The sequence below is a fragment of the Danio rerio genome, chromosome 25 (assembly GCF_049306965.1).
Source record: "Danio rerio strain Tuebingen ecotype United States chromosome 25, GRCz12tu, whole genome shotgun sequence".
Lineage (NCBI taxonomy): Eukaryota > Metazoa > Chordata > Actinopteri > Cypriniformes > Danionidae > Danio > Danio rerio.
This window is the reverse complement of record NC_133200.1, coordinates 23,598,910-23,615,817: the sequence shown is the minus strand read 5'-3', so window position 1 is coordinate 23,615,817 and position 16,908 is coordinate 23,598,910. Positions and strand designations below refer to the sequence as shown.

Here is a 16,908-nt window from a genome sequence, read left to right as displayed (position 1 = left end):
AAATAATAAGTGCACATTCTGTGAAGTGACTCGTTTAGTGTAAACTACACAGAAACTGTATATATATATATATATATATATATATATATATCGTTGAAGTCAGAATTATTCGCCCCCATTTATTTTTCCCCCAATTTCTGTTTAACGGAGAGCAGATTATATATATATATATATATATATATATATATATATATATATATATATATATATATATATATATTGTAGCGAAGCAGAGGGAAAACAGCGACACAGTTGGATAAGTTTACAGACAAGTCCCCGGAGGGTGCTTTATTTACAACGTGAATGGGGTGTAAACGGTGCTCTTCTTCAAGGTGAGGTGCTCTGGTGCTCCGGGAAGTAAGTGAAGGACAGTGAGTAGTCGGATGTGGGATCGTCACGAGCTGGAGTCTGCTGTGGAGAGACAGAGACAAGCGTTAGCGCATGGAGTCATTGGGTGAATGAAGCTCATCTTCTCCTTGCGTGGGCTTGGTTTATATGCCTCTCCACTTGATGACGTCCAGCTGTGAACGATCCTGTGTTGATGATGGTCCAGCTGGGTTGAATTAGCGACCAGGGCGACGTGGCATGTGTGCGCTCGTTACAATATATATATATATATATATATTCAGTCTTGGTTGAACTATGATTCTGTCATTTACTTATTCCAAACCTGTTTGAGTTTCTTTCTTCTGTTGAAAAAAAAAAAAAAAGCTGAGACCTGTAACCACCGATTTCCACAGTATTTGTTTTCCTATTAGAAAGTCAGTGGTTACAGGTTGTCAGCTTTACTTAACTTTTGTGTTTAACAGAAGCAAGAAATTCAAGCAGGTTTGGGACAAGTGAAGAGTTAGTAAATGACAGAATTTTACATTTGGACAAACTATCCCTATATATAATAAAATGCACCCTTACCAATTAAAGGTAAATAAATGTTTTGAAGTTACTACCCCAGAGACAGTCTTTATTAAGTTAAAAAAAAAAAAAAGCTCTACATCAACTCATTCTTTAAGGTTTCCATGCTACGAGACTTTTTATTTTCCATCATCCAAGCCAAGCAAAACTTTTTGCACAAGTTCAAAGTCCTTTACTATATATTATGTGAAGAGCATACATTAATCCATACAAGACAAGAAAGGTCTGGAAGTGTGCAATGGTGGTGGTGTCCAATTCATTCTTCAGGACAACAGAGACCCTCAGTGAATGCAGGGCCAATAAAGCATCTTCAGTCAGCAGGATTATCAATCTAAAAACATAATTCAAGGATATTAATGTAAGGACAGTATCAAAATGACTGAGCCAATATTATATGATTCATCAACTATTCTTGATTACAAATATGTTATTAAGTAAAAGTTTTCAAAACTTTCATCTTTTAATTAAACATGCCTAATTGTGAAAAGAATGAATGAAGTCTTACCATGGTGTTCCTAAAGAATCTTAAGTCATGCTCACGCAGCAAGACCAAAAGACCTCTGATAACAGTAGTCCGTCATGAACTGACATTATTCAGTTCCTGGAAATCAAGAATCAATTTTTTAAAAATTAAAAAAATAATAATAATTCAAATTATATTTTAATGTATACTTTAACACGTGACCCCAAACATACCTGCTCATCATAATCCTTTAAAAGATTAGCCAGGGTATCTGCTGTCTTGCCAGTTTTGGATGCTGTTTGCCTTAAAATTGTCATCAAATGAAATAGGTGGTGGTCCAGTTTTGCAAAGAATTTGTGGGGAAAATTCTCATTTGTAACATGTTGGTACTCTGCAAACAGCAAAAAGAAACAAGAGAGAATTTCATAAAACAAACCCACACCACAAAATATACAATTCTAGAAAAAATGTATTAATATTATTATTATGTTTCATTTACTTATCTATTTTTTACCTCAGATGAAAATCAGGTGTTGATCAGATGTTGAAAGCAGGATCTTCATGTTGTAAACTGAACTCAAGGTCTAGCTGAAGTTTCACTTTCCTTGCTGCAAAAGTATCATTGATAAATACACTGTAATATTTATTTTATCTGGATATGCCAGGCATAGTAGTTCAAAATAAATATTTTACCCACCTTTCACATGCCTCCATTTAAGAACCTATCTGTAGTCAGCAACACCCGACCTTCAATTCTGTATGTACACAAAGTCACAGTGTCATTTAGCTGAGAGTGGAAGTAGTACAATTGCATGATGTCTAACGTTAACCTCCAAAACGGTTAGCAATAGAGCTGATTATCATGTTAGTTGCTTTGATTCGATGAACACAGATTTAATTTAAACAGTTTTGAAATTTCTAAAACTGAATATGACGACAAAGAAATTTAAGGCCTGATTTTAAAAGCTAGAAATAACAAAACTTACCTTATTGTCTAATGATGTAAAAATATATAGACTAAAATATTTATATTTTTAAGATATAAATATATTTTAAGCTACAAAATTTGCACATCAGAAAACTATGTCTTGTTTACCACGTCTTGAATATTTTGTTTTGTTATTATTTTATTTAATAACATAATTTTGTATTAATGTGTTATAGATATGCATACTTTGTTTTTTAGGCTGTTTATATTTTCTCCAGAGTAAACATTTAAAAAAATAGACTGAAAAAAAAAAAACTTTTATCATACCATTAAAATACATTTGACCTAAATGACATTTAAACTCATTTAACTGATCGCATTAATCAGGTAATCATTGATATGCAAAGATGTCATCTTAAGCGCGAGGAAATATAAAGTGTTGATCAGTGCTGGTGATTGAGGTAAGTTAAAGTTAGTTTTATATTTACACATTCAGACTTTCTCCTTAATAATATAATTTCAGAAAGGTAATTTTTGCATATTCTTAATGGTGAAATCATATTAGCAGCCAATGACTTTCAAAGTACAACATTGTCCAGTCAAAAAAATATAGTGCATTTAGTGTAATGTTGTTTTCATGTCATACTTGCATGTAATTTCAGAACAAATAGACAAAGTACCATGGTAAACAATTTATGGAGCGAGTCACAAGTTGTTACTAAATGAATGTATGAATATAAAACCAACTTTACCTCAATGTGGTAGTGTAAAATGAAGCTCTGCTCTGTACCTGCTCAGGTGAGGAGCGCAGCTTAAATGTTCTCCGTCAGGCTATCCTCATACATGGATCAGCAAGCAACAAGCTGCGTGTGACATTAAGTTTTTAGACTACGTTTTTGCGCGTCATCAGAAAATACCGTTAAGTGTTTAGGCGGAGATCATTTGAGTTATGATTAACGTTACGTTTCTTGCGCCTTTCGTTTCCGAAGTGCCTACAGATCGCGAAGATAATACCACATTCACATACTGGATGGAGTTCAGCGCAGCGCCATGACATGCGGTTGTGAGAGCGCGCGTCTCCATGACAACTTCAGCACAGGCTGAGAAAAGGCATACTCGCGCCAAGATTTAAATTTTTTTGAAAAATGTAATCTGCCGATTTTAAATATTTTTGTCTTTATCACACTCTGTTAAAATTCAGAGTTAACACATTACAACTAACGCTAACGTTGCACTGATTCTAACTTTTTAAACAGTAATGTTAACGTTAGTTAGCAACAAGTGAGGCTAAACATGTTTTCTGTAATGTACGACATGTAAACGCACCCTGATTAACTCTACATTACATTGAACTGTTACTGTGATTATATTAATTAAAACAAACATTTAATATTTATTGGACTTGTAAATATTTTACTTACTGTAGTGTGAAGCGAGGCCGATCCGCCATCTTGAAAAAAACGAATGAAGCATGAGCACGTACGTGAACCTGGATGACGTCAGACGCAAAATCATTGGGCTGACAGATTTTGAGTTAATGAAACTTTAAAGAGACATTTTGTATAAATTAAACCCAGCAGAATTGTTCACCTTACTTGAAAGATTAAATTTTTTCAAACTCAAAAATAAGAAAAAGTTCTAAATACTCATCAAGGTTAATTAAGATAAACGAATTTTAATGATTTAAGTTAATAGAACTCAATTCAATTAATTAGTTACAGCATTAGGGTTTACAGTGCAGCTTACAAGCATATGTTTAATGCTCACCTACTTGCTCAGCTAATGAGGTGGACCCGGTCAGGGCATAGAGGGGGTTGGATCTTTCTTTGTTAGAGTGTCTCTCCGCCGTCCCCCTCTTTCTGCACTCTCTGTCCCAGGGGAAGCCACTAGAACTCGCTAATTGAATCAAGTACACATGGTGCCTCTGGCCCACACCCTTCCAGAGCTGTCCAGTCCAGCTTTTGATGCTTTTGTTGGTCTTAGCACCACGGAGAGCTCCCAGAAAACACTGCAACTGGTTGCCTGCCTTTACTGAAGAAAGGCTTATGATATGATGCTTGCTTCTGAAGCTATTCATAAAGTATGCATCAAATCAAAACTGTACATGTCATAAAGAAGAAAAAAAATGTTTGCTATTGTAATCTTTAAATGGTTAAATTCTCAGATTATGATGCGATATTGTAGAGATGTGTCAGTCTACACAGCCCTACAATATCTAGAGACTAGAGATACACATGGTGTATCTCATTCACCCTCGCTGTTTTGCCACTGCTGAGCTTGCAAACTACCTCAGTGACCTCAGTTTGGGTGAGTGAGTTTTACCCCTACATCCCCAGTATCTGCTTCCTCGATAAAAAACATGTCAGTAGGGTTGAGAAGATCCTCAAAGTATTCCTTCCAATGCAGACAAATTCCCCAGTCAAAGTCATAAGCTCCCAACTTCCGCTGTACACAGTGTCGATGTGGAACTAGTTTTCTCTCTTGAGGTGCCAGACAGTTTGCCAGAATCTCTTTATGGATGACTGGTAGTCTTCCTTTATGGTCTCTGCGAACTCTTTCTAAGTTTTTGCTTCCGCAATCACCCAGGCTGTCACATGCTTGGCCTATCAGTACCTATCAGTTACTTCAGGAGTCCTGCAAACTAACCAAGCCCTGTAGGACTTTTTCAGCTTGACAGCATGCCTTACTTCCGGTGCCCACAACCAGGTTTGTGGATGGCCGCCTCTACAGGCACCACAGGCCTCACAGCCACAGCTCCTCATGGTTGTCAACAATGGAGTTAGAGAACATGGACCTGGATCTGGTCAAAGCTCTTCTGGAGATAAGAGTTGAAAATCCCTCTGACGTGTGGTTCAGCCAGACGTTCCTGGAGAACCCTCACAATATATTTGGGCCTGCCAGGTCTGTCCAGATTTTCCCTCTGCCAGCATATCCAACTCACCACCAGGTGGTGATCAGTTGACAGCTCTGCCCCTCTCTTTACCTGAGTATCTAAGACAAATGGTCGGAGATCAGATGATTCAACCACGAAAGTCGATCATCAACCTCTGCCCTAGGGTGTCCTGGTGCCCAGGGCCGGTGCAAGCTGAACTGCCGCTCTAGGCAATGGACGGTCATGCTGCCCTCAACCCGAAAGTGAAAGCGGGAAGTTGGCGAGGGAGCTGACGCTGCCCTCTCTATTCTGCCGCCCTAATCGCGGATATAACTGAGGGCTCGGGTGGTGAGGGTAGTGTCAAGGATGCCGCCCTCACTAATCTGCCGCACTAGGTGCTGAAAATAACTGAAAACGCGGTTGTAAGGGGTGTCGCGGACGCCGCCCTCTCTATTCTGCCGCCTTAGGCGGGGGCCTAGGTCGCCTCTATGGACGCGCCGGCCCTGCTGGTGCCATATGCACTGGGCTCCTCCCAATAACACCTCTCTAGGTATCACTGTCATTACGCACGTGGGTGTTAAAATCTCTCAGTAGAACAACAAAGTCCCTGGTCTGAACAAGCTTTCAGCACCCCTCCCAAGGACTCCAAGAAGGTCAGATACACTGCACGGATGTTTGGCCCCTAGGCACAAATACTATAAGAGACCTATCCCTGACCCCTACGCGCAGGGAGGCAACCCTCTAATTCACTGTGGAAAACTCCAACAGATGGCGTCTAAGTTGGAGAGCTATAAGCAAGCCCACATCAGCCCGCTGCTTTGTAAAAAAATGATGTCAAAATTACTAAAATTGTTATAGTACTGAAGAAAAAAGTCAGCATTGTAAAAAAAATGTTACTACGAAAAGTCACGAATTGGTAAAGTGATAGTTCTGAGGGAAAACAAAGTCAAAATTGTGAGACGTCAATTCAAACTTGCAAGAAACAAAAGCAGAACAATAACTCAGAAATAGATGTTAATTCAGATTGGCTTTCTGTTGAATTTTATAGGTGTGAAAACTCCATATGTGGGAGTTCAATTAGATGAAATGTGTCCAACTGTGTGGGAGGATGGAAATGAAGTATCAAGCCAGAATCTGCATAACTACATGTTATCGCCACCCACGCTCTGTGTTGTTAAGGATATCGGAGAGCCTGACCAACCAGACTGTGATAAATGTTTTTGCACCGCAGTCGTTTGTTTTTGACAGAAGCTGGCGCTGAAGGTCAATTGTGTGTGTTTGGGGAGAAGAGCTTGGATGGAGGAGGGCGGATGCATTAGGAATGATCAAACCTTGACTGAAAAAAATGTGTGTGTGTGACTATGCATAGCTTAGCATGCTCTGTCTTGCCTTGCTCATTAGCACAAAGATTGGAGAGTTGTGTTTCTGGCCATAGGCGGAGACAGGCACGCCAGACCTTTAAATTGCAGGGAGAGAGATAGAATGAATGATTGTGATTAGATTTGCTGGGTTTAATGAAAGAGGACAAAAACATCTGAGCAGTCATTAGCAGAATGTGTATTTTCTGTAACAGCAGTTTATTCGTTTTCATTTCCTTGTTATTACTTTTATTTTAAAGTATTCGTCTGCTATTGAATTGTAGTATGTATGACAGACTGTATTAACAGGTAAAGTCAAAATTATTAGCCCTAATATATATATATATATACATTAACCTAGTTAAGCCTATTTATATATATAGATATATAGGGAGGCTAATAATTCAGAAAGGCTATTCTGACTTCAACTGTGTATAAAAATGCTATGGGCTAGTTTAAAAATAGATGTGTTGTACGAAATTAATTATTTAAAAATCATCTAAAAAGGACCCACCCAATGTTGTAGTGAGTGGTTCTTTTATCTTTTGTCTGCTACATTTTTATGTTTACATTTATCTGACTGATGGAAATCAAAGCAAAACAAGGCAAAATAAAACAAGAGATTACAGAGCAAAGAAAAAAATAAAGCAAAACAAAACACAACACAGTATTGAAACATTACGACAACACGTGCTCATTCTGAAAACGTACCCCTACATAAATTTCTGGAGAGTGCAAAGTATTTAGTCAGAGGAATGTACAGATATGGCTGCATTTTGTCTTTTAAACAAACACCACAGGGCGGAATAAAGCCATTGCTTTTTGAGCTTATCAGCTGACCTCTTACCTTTAAATGGACGGCTTTTCCACTGTTACCAGTTTGTCCAATGGCTAGCCACGTATGTTAGAGGATTTGAGACACAGAGCAGAGTTAACCATGATGGGGTTGGAGTCCAGCGAAGAAAGGTTCCAGAAAGCAGGTAAGACGAAAACTAAAAAATAAAACAAACAAGTAAATAACAGGGTGAGAATGTGATCAAATCTGAAAACATGGTAAAGAACAGGCTGCCAGGCTTTTCTTTTTCTGGATTACTTTTGATAACACTGAAAAAACAAAAAACAAAAAAAAACAACAACAACAACAACAGCTCCTGGGACGTATTTGGCACATTTTCAGAAATCAGAATGACCCTGGGTTGCAACACAAAGTCAGTGGTTATTTTATATGAAAAAAAAATTAAGTGAATAATTAAAAAAAAAATTCCCTAACGATTATTAGAAGTAAATATAAGAGAGAAATTATGTTAGTTCGTTGAAAAGAAATACCAAATCGATGTTTAAATATTGCAAAATAACAAAGAAAGCCAAAGCACAGCACAACCAAACAAAAACCAAAACAAAACAAACACAACAAAAAACAAAAACAAAACAAAAAAAAAAACAAAGCAAAGAACAACTAAAGAGCAAATAAAAAAAAAAAAAAAAAAACATTGAAGGAAGCATAACAAACCGTCACCTTGGAATTATAAGGTCTTATCTGCGTTCTGAATGATTTTGAGATGTTGAGCTTCAAGATTTTTGCATTCATATAGCAAACAGTAAGTGTGTAACAATCATTTTTAAATAAAAAGTCTTAGAATGTAAATAACTTCCCATAATGTAAATATGTTGTCATTTAATAAGAATATGTCAAAACTCAATTTTGACAAAAATGTTAGATAGAACCGTATAATTATATGGTGACGAAATGTCAAAGAAAAAGAAACTGAAAAATAAGAATGAAAAACAAACCATGTACAAATTGAAAAATTTAACCAAACAATAGAGTAAAAAAAGAAGCAAAGCAAATCAGTAAAATAAACAAATCAAAGCTCAATGCAGGAGGAAGTGAAACAAAACATTAGAATCAGGTAACAGGCAAATAAAGCGACACTATATATATATATATATATATATATATATATATATATATATATATATATATATATACATATACTGACACTGAGGAGAAGAAAATGAAAATGTCAAATGAAGTCATTATTTTAGTTTTATATTTGCACAAACATATTCTCGTTCCTTTATAATATTCCAGCTGAACCACTGAATAATCTGTTTTAATATTGTTTTTCAATACTTTTTTTGGACCTTGTAAGAGTCGGGAACCTTCTGTGGAGGATGAGGGAGCTGATTTAAAATTTCTTAATTTTTGTTCCAAAGACAAACAAAAGTGTCAATCAATTGCAATAACATGAGGGCGAGTAATTAATAGCATTATTTTTACTTTTGGGTGAACTTGTTCTTTAAATAGCTTAAATGTATATGTCCATTAAATTGTACTTTTTATTCAATACAAAAAAACTGTATCAATTACATTTCCAAACAAGAAATCAGCATGTTGTGCCCACATCCTCTATACCATAGATCTGAGCGCCAGCAGACCTGTGTCAGATTAGACTAAATGTAATGTAATGCAATTGCGCAGAACATCTGGATTAGTCCTGCTGATGTGTATCCGCTGGTAATGACATTAGTTTGGAGTCTGCTGAGCCATTTCCAGCTCTCAAACCGTCTAAAGGAGCGATGCGTGCCGCTTGATAGAGACCATCCATTGGCCTTTTTTCTGGCTCAACCGGGCAGCATCTCCACTCACAGGAAGTAATTCTTCGCCCATCCTCATGTGTCAATTAGACACCATGACCCATGCCTCTAAAAGGCTTTTATTTCAAGGTTATCCTGGGTCGACCTTTCTGAGTGCTTGTTTTTTCTCTCTCTCTCTCTTTCTCACCACGCTATGAATCAGTCATGCAGGTAATAACATGGATTAGAATTCCTCTGACATGCATTTGTGTTGCAGTGAAGGTGCTTTTACACTTCTTGATTGCTTGAAAGGTCTTGAAACATTATGAAAACACATATGAACATACCATCTGAGATGTATGAAAATGAACATTAACTCACTATTTACTCAACCTTAATGGTTTCAAACCTTTATGAGGGTTTAAAAGAAAATATTTGGCTGCTTGTTTAATCTACTTATTTAAAATGAGCTGAATCAACACAATTATTATTGTTTTATGTTCAATTCACTTAATTTTTTAAAAATGATTAAGCTAACTTAATCGATTTGTGTTGAGACAACATGAGGGAATTGTGTGGAACCCAGCATTTTTTACAGTGCAGCCAGTAGTTACATATTTCCGATATTTCTTTTTAAAATAACGTAATGTACGTTCCGCAGATAAAAAGAAAAGGTTTGGTAAATAATTTTTGGTTAAATTATCTGAAAAACAATTTTTTGAAATTGTTTTTACATACAAATTGATAGTAAATTTCATGATTATTAGAAAATGAAATGAAACCATGGGTGGCATGGTGGCTCGTTGGTTAGCACTGTCACCTTACAGCAAGAAGATGGCTGGTTTGAGTCCCGGCTAGATAGCATTTCTTTGTGGAGTTTGCATGTTCTCTCTTTATTTGCATGCAGTGGTTTGCTCCAGGGGCTCTAGTTTCCCCCACAGTCCAAAGAAATTTGCTATAGGGGAATTAAATAAACTAAATTGGCCGTAGTTTATGAGTGTGTGTAAAAGATTGTGTATGGGTGTTTCCCAGTACAGGGTGTCAGTTAGAAGGACATCTGTTGCGTAAAACATATGCCAGATAAATTGGCAATTCATTCCGTGGTGGCAACCCCTGAAATAGAAACTAAGCCGAAGGAAAATGAATGAATGAATGAATGAATGAATGAATGAATGAATGAATGAATGAATGAAATGAAACCACAAATGTGTTTGAGTTTTTTTTTTTTTTTTTTTTTTTGCAACTTGGCTTTTTTATGTTCAATCAAGTTAAATTTGTTCAAATTAATCTGTCAACTTATTTCTTAATTGAAAATGTTTGTGTGGAATCCAGCATTTTTACTGTGTAAAAATGAAAAATCTGTTGTTTAATTGAAAAGGCACTCAATAAATAACTAAAAAATAAATTTAAAAAAATAAAAAAATTGTAGCAAAAAGCACTATAAACATCTGATCATATCGATAGGGATATGTATAAACTCTTCAATTCACCAGAATCATGTTAAAAGATACAGTTAATAAAATTATACTTTAATGATAATAATATTATATGCAATCATAACGTTTGATTGTGCAGTATATTATACCTGTTTATAGTCTGCACTAATAATTTTTAATTTAAAAAGGAATATATTTTTTATTATTTTTGTCTCTTTTTCTATTCATTAAAAAATTGTATTTGTATTGCTTAAAGGTGATATATTAACCAAACTACTTCTGTGGAGTGTGATATGCCTTGCAAATTAATGAAGCATTTGTGCACAAGTAGATGAAGCTGAGAGAAATGCCTGATTGTATAACTTGAGCTCTGCAGCGAAACTTCCTGTGTTGAAAATAAACTCGGAATTTGTAGGAAAGCTTATGCTTTTAATGTTAAAAACGAGAATTAGTAGAAAAGGAGGACGTACTGTATGTATTGGTGCAGCCAATGGAGGACTGGAGAATGATTGACAAGTGACAAATTTCACTAAACTCTGCGTATATATAAAAGCGTGAATCAGGAAATAAAAGTTGTTGCGCACTTCCTGAAAGTAACTTTTGTATTACATTTGGGATATCAGAATTCTGTAGAACCATTTTTTTCATTTGTATCAAATAAATTGCTAATATTTTTGACATTGAAAAAAAACCTCTGACCTTGAACATGGATGGAATTGATCAGATATTCCAACAATGACGAAACAAAGAGCTTTTGATTTGTTTTTTGTTTCTTTGTGCATTTTTTTTTTGTCTTGACTTTTTGTCATTTATTTTTTTTACAGTGTACAATTCTATAACATATTTTTCCAAACACTCAACAAAACATCTTAAAGGTACCATATGACACCTTCTTAAAAATAAAAAAAAATCAGCTTCCACTCGTCCTTTTCTGGCACATGAGCTGTCAATCCCACCAGACTAAAGTTGATCAATATTCACACTGAGTAGAAATTTCTAATTCATCAAGTCTGCTTATGTAGTATTGATTTTTGTCCTCTGCATGGCTTGAAAAGAATCTGATTACCCTTTGCCAGCAGTCTAAAACAACGACAGACTAGCATAAGAAAATAGGTCAGGTCCAACTTTTTAACATTCAATAGTAATATGGCATTGGACATTGCAATATAGTTTGTAATAAATACGAATCTAAAGATACATAAAAGCTTTTGTTGCCTCACCTTATGACTGTACACAGAGAATAGGAAGGATACAGCATTTATGTTTGAAATGCCATCTTTCACAAATGATCACTCAAATGCTTACGGCTGAACTCACTTTTTATGTTGATGTTGTTATGAACTTGGTTTCAACTTGTGGCCTAGTTTTTGAAGTTCTTTTAGCTTTATTATCAGAGCATCAATATGTCTCTCATTCTGGTAATGTGTAGTAGTTGTGCAATACCAAAGCCAACGTATTACATAGTTGCTATCAATTTTGATTTAGACGTGTCATTTTTTAAAAATAGTTTTTAGTACAAGTGGATTGATTCTTTGTTTTGTGTTTTTAAAATAGGTTCATTCTGCAACGCCCCTAAACAGGTTACCTAGTTAAACAGTTGAAGTTTTACAATGTTTTGCACTGTTAGCTTAGCATAGCATAGATAATTGAATCAGATTAGACCATTAGCATTCATTCATTTTCTTTTCAGCCCTAGTCCTTTTATTAACCTGGGGTCGTCACAGTGGAATGAATCGCCAACATATCCAGCATATGTTTTACGCAGCGGATGCCCTTCCAGCTGCAACCCATCACTGGGAAACATCTATACACGCTCATTCACACACATACACACATACATTTTTGGACTTGTGGAGGAAACTGGTGCGACCAGAGAAAACCCACGCAAACACAGGGAAAGCATGCAAACTCCACACAAAAATGCCAATTGACCCAGCCGGGGCTCAAACCAGCGACCTTCTTGCTGTGAGGCGATTTTGCTACCCCCTGCACCACCATGCTGCCCAACCATTAGCATCTTGCACAAAAGATATAATAATCTTCCTATTCAAAGTGTGACTCTTCTGTAATTATGTCATGCACTAATGCAACAGAAGTGGCACGCATTAATAAATTTCGATATTCACACGTAAATAGACGCGTGAACATTTCGCACATCAAATTCACTTCATTCGCGGGTCAATTTTTACTTCAAAATAGATGCAAATTCGTGCCATGGGTGTGGCCTCTGTCTGCTTGGTGACTCTAGCTTCGTTGCTAAATAGTTAACATGGATTTTACTGAGAGAGCAGGTGCACGCCGCTTTGTGAGTTCATCAACTCCTCCAGAAACTATACCTGGATGATGGAAGCTTTCAGAGATATTTCTAACTGAGTCGAGCCCAATTTAATGAGCTGTTGTCCGGTGTCGGCAGGAGGATTTCTCCTTGAGACATTAACTGCAGGCGCTACGTCATCACACACATATGAGATCAAGCTTCTGACATGCAGCGTGTGTTCGCTAAAGATCAGATTTTCCAACTCAAGCGAATAGCGCAATTCGAGCTCAACGCGAAAAAGTATCATTCGCGCCGCAGGATGTTTATTTGCATCTTTGCATTGACAACATGTAAATCACTCATGCTTAGTGCTTCATCCTCGACTTGTCTGGTATGAACACACTGTAAGACTGATGGAAAATTAAAAGTTGCTATTTTTTAGGCTAGTGTGGAGGAACTATATTCTAACTAAGGAACTATATTCTCATTCCGGCAAAATAGTCAAGAAACTTTCCTGTACCCCGCCTGCAGCAGGAGCAATAATAGTACGCAGTGCCTGAAAATTGTCTCACTTCTGCCAATATAACAGCCATGACCATATTTACTTTGGTGCGGATCCTAAACCATATCTATTTGAACCAGAATCCACAGATTTTTAGGTGCTACATAATATGATTGATAATATCATAATATACATAATATGAGCGGGCCAGATGAAAGCAGAAGTGTGCAGTTGACAGACGTAAGTGAAGAATGGGGAGGTGGGTAATGGTGGGCTCCTATTAATATCTCTGGGGGCCCCTAAACACCACTGTGGGCCCCTGGAATCATCCTAACTTACCAGGGCTTAATTTGGGCTGGAACAATTCATACCCGGCACCTCTGAAATCAGATTCAGCAGCTCATTTTAACGATCCCCCTCTTCACATGCTTAAACTTTCTTCCACGACTCCCCCAACCCTCTTCACTTTCGTCTGGAACACTACCCATCCGCCTCCAAACCCCCAAACCTCAAAGAAAACTTTTAATTGAGAGTACACTATGCAGCTACAGAAGCGTCAAATTTTAAATGGGAAAATTACTGAAACATTTTGGTCATTTTTCAGTGAGATGCTAATGGTCTAATCCAATTCAATGATCTATGCTAAGCTAAGCTAAAAGTGTTCCTGCCAGACCCATAGATCTTTCCTTTATTCATTCATTTTCTTTTCGACTTAGTCCCTTTATTTATCCAGGGTTACTACACTGGATTGAACTGCCAACTTATCCAGCATGTGTTTTATGCAGCAGATGTCCTTCTTTCCTTTTATGATTTTTAAAATAAAAATAAAAAATTGCAATTAATAAATAATCCAAATCAAAATTTATAGGGTACTGTATGTTGTTTTAACGATAATTAGTTTACACCAGTGTCCACCAGTTTGCTATGATGCAGATGTTAGTCTAAAGGCTCAAAATTCCACCTTCATGCATAAAACACAGTTTTATATAGGCAGGTTTTATTCCCATCAGGAGTGGCCCCAGGTTCACGTATCAAATAATCTATGCAGTCTTGCCCCACTATCACAGGAATGCTCTGTAATTTCCTTGCACATACAGATGTGCCGCAGGCGTTGCGCTGGGTTTTGTGAGCATGGAGATCGGCAGAGACTCTTGAGCTGCTGGCCAGAATAACAGGATCCACTGTGCAAGTTTGAGCATCTCCATTATACAGGATGGCAGTCCGCCGGGAACAGCCTGCCTGAATTAAGGCCATGAGCAGGTCACGGAGCTGAAAGGACCCACAGTGACACCTGGTGGAGGACAGAGTCAATTCATCAGCATGTTTTTATACTGTATGTGCACATGTACACTCACCGGCCACTTTATTAGGTATACCGGTCCAACTGCTCGTTAGCGCAAATTTCTAATCAGCCAATCACATGGCAGCAGCTCAATGCATTTAGACATGTACACATGGTAAGACAATCTGCTGCAGTTCAAACTGAGCATCAGAATGAGGAAGAAAGGTGATTTAAGTGTCTCTGAACGTGGCATGGTTGTTGGTGCCAGACAGGCTGGTCTGAGTATTTCAGAAACTGCTGATCTACTGGGATTTGTATGCACAACCATCTCTAGGGTAAAAGAGAATAGCCCAGAAAAGAGAAAATATCCAGTGAGTGGCAGTTCTGTGGTTGCAAATGCCTTGTTGATGCCAGAGGTCAGAGGAGAATGGCCAGACTAGTTCAAGCTGATAGAAAGGCAACGATAGCTCAAATAATTACTCGTTTCAACAGAGTTATGCAGAAGTCTATTTCTGAACGCACAACACTTCTAACTTCGAGACCGATGGGGTGCAGCAGCAGAAGACCACACCGGGTGCCACTTCTGTCAGCTAAGAACAGGAAACTGAGGCTTTAATTCACACAGGCTCACCAAAAGTGGACAATAGAAGATTGGAAAAGCGTTGCCTGGTCTGATGACCACAGTGTACCCATCTTCTGATGGCTACTTCCAGCAGGATAACACGCCATGTCATAAAGAGCAAATCATCTCAGACTGGTTTCTTGAACATGACCATGAATTCACTGTACTCAAATGGCCTTCACAGTCACCAGCTCTCAATCCAATAGAGCACCTTTGGATGTGGTGGAACGGGATATTCGCATCATGAATGTGCAGCAGACAAATCTGCAGCAACTGCATGATGCTATCATGTCAATATGAAGCAAAACCTCTAAGGCATATTTCTCTGAGGCGTGTTGAATTTAATTCCACGAGGGCAGTTCTGAAGGCTTCTGGGGTCCAACCCGGAGAGGTGTACCTAATAAAGTGGCCGATGAATGTATATCTTGGGTGTTTTCTGTTTTGTTTTGTTTATTTAGGCCTTATTTGGGTTCAAAAACAACACGCAACATTTAGTCCATAGTCAGTGCAAACCTCTCATCTGCGTCTTCACCAGCATGTTACCTCTATCAGAAAGTGTTTTTTTCATTCCGAGTTCATAATAATCCAAAAGGTGATGATAATAGTTAAGAATGGCAGTTTGTTTTTGGTTGCTGAAAGATACATTTGGTCCATTGTTTTTTCCATCTTCTCCTGAGTTTTTTTGCGAATCACTCTCGCGTTTGTCTATTTCTGAAAGGATGTCAGAAGCACTTCAATAATAATCCCGTTATTGTCGTTAGCTTAAGAAGTTTGTAGTTTCAAATATAGAAGAGCACGTGAGAAAGCAAAAACCACTCGCGCTTTAGACGACCTTGTAAACAACTACGGGGCACAGGATAGTTCTGCTTTTCTTCTTAACCTTGTGGCTGTTCAAGACGACAAGAAAATTTGTTTAAGCTCATGTCGACCATGGCTTGTTATTATATGTATATATTATTACTGTGTAATGTCTCCGCTGTGTATTTAAAAATGGTCTTTTGTTTTCATTCTCCTAGCTTGTGCGCAAGCTAGTGGTGTATTTATGTAAAGTAATAGCTTTCAGCTTGCTTCACCTTTTGGTTACCCTTTTGTTATGCAAGATACCCTTTGCAAAGGGTACCCAAAAAAGGGTATGGTACGGTTCGCTTTTGGGTACCTTTTGACAGTGGAAACGGCCATAAAAGCATACTGAACAGTACCACTCAGTGGAAACAGGCCATAAGGGTTAGGGTTTGGTTAGAGGTTGCTAGGGTGATTGTTCACTAGCCCAAGTCAAAATTGTTTTCATTATGGTCAAACTTCTTTTCTACACTATAGTTATATTTTTCAAAAGTCAAATTCTGTACATTTAATTGCTGGTTTCAGGTACAATTTAAGTCTTTCATGTCCATAGCACAAGCAGTATGCACTTTTGTCCAACCATGTCTGAAAACCCATCAATACTCCACAAATATCAGGTCAAGATGCTAAAATAGGACATTATGTTTAAATCTGGCATCTCAATCTGGTTCTCTTCATCAAACAACACATTTTCTTAAATTTTCCTCATTGAATGAAAACACAAAAAGTCTTGATATTATACTTTTTTTTCTGTAAATACTGTATGCACGAACAAAGTAATGTACTTTTGCTAAACCCAACACATACCACACTCTCATACCATCATCTTTTTCTCTCCAGCTATAGGCGACAGGTCTCA

At 37.3% G+C, this 16,908-nt stretch overlaps 1 long non-coding RNA gene across 4 annotated transcripts; it reads right to left on the bottom strand.

Moving 5' to 3' along the window:
- Window positions 1-257: 257 nt before the first annotated feature.
- Window positions 258-4,173, bottom strand: LOC137489354 (uncharacterized). 4 transcript variants are annotated; one of them, XR_012400402.1, is made up of 8 exons: window positions 4,071-4,093; window positions 3,725-3,792; window positions 2,073-2,130; window positions 1,890-1,983; window positions 1,609-1,766; window positions 1,418-1,513; window positions 1,124-1,243; window positions 258-411 (listed from the first exon to the last, which is right to left on the bottom strand). It is a non-coding gene; the product is annotated as an uncharacterized lncRNA (long non-coding RNA). The 4 variants fall into 4 exon arrangements; XR_011008773.2 differs by lacking the exon at window positions 4,071-4,093 and having other exon boundaries at window positions 1,112-1,243; window positions 3,725-3,769; XR_011008772.2 differs by lacking the exon at window positions 258-411 and having other exon boundaries at window positions 941-1,243; window positions 4,071-4,173.
- Between the last annotated feature and the right edge of the window lie 12,735 nt (window positions 4,174-16,908).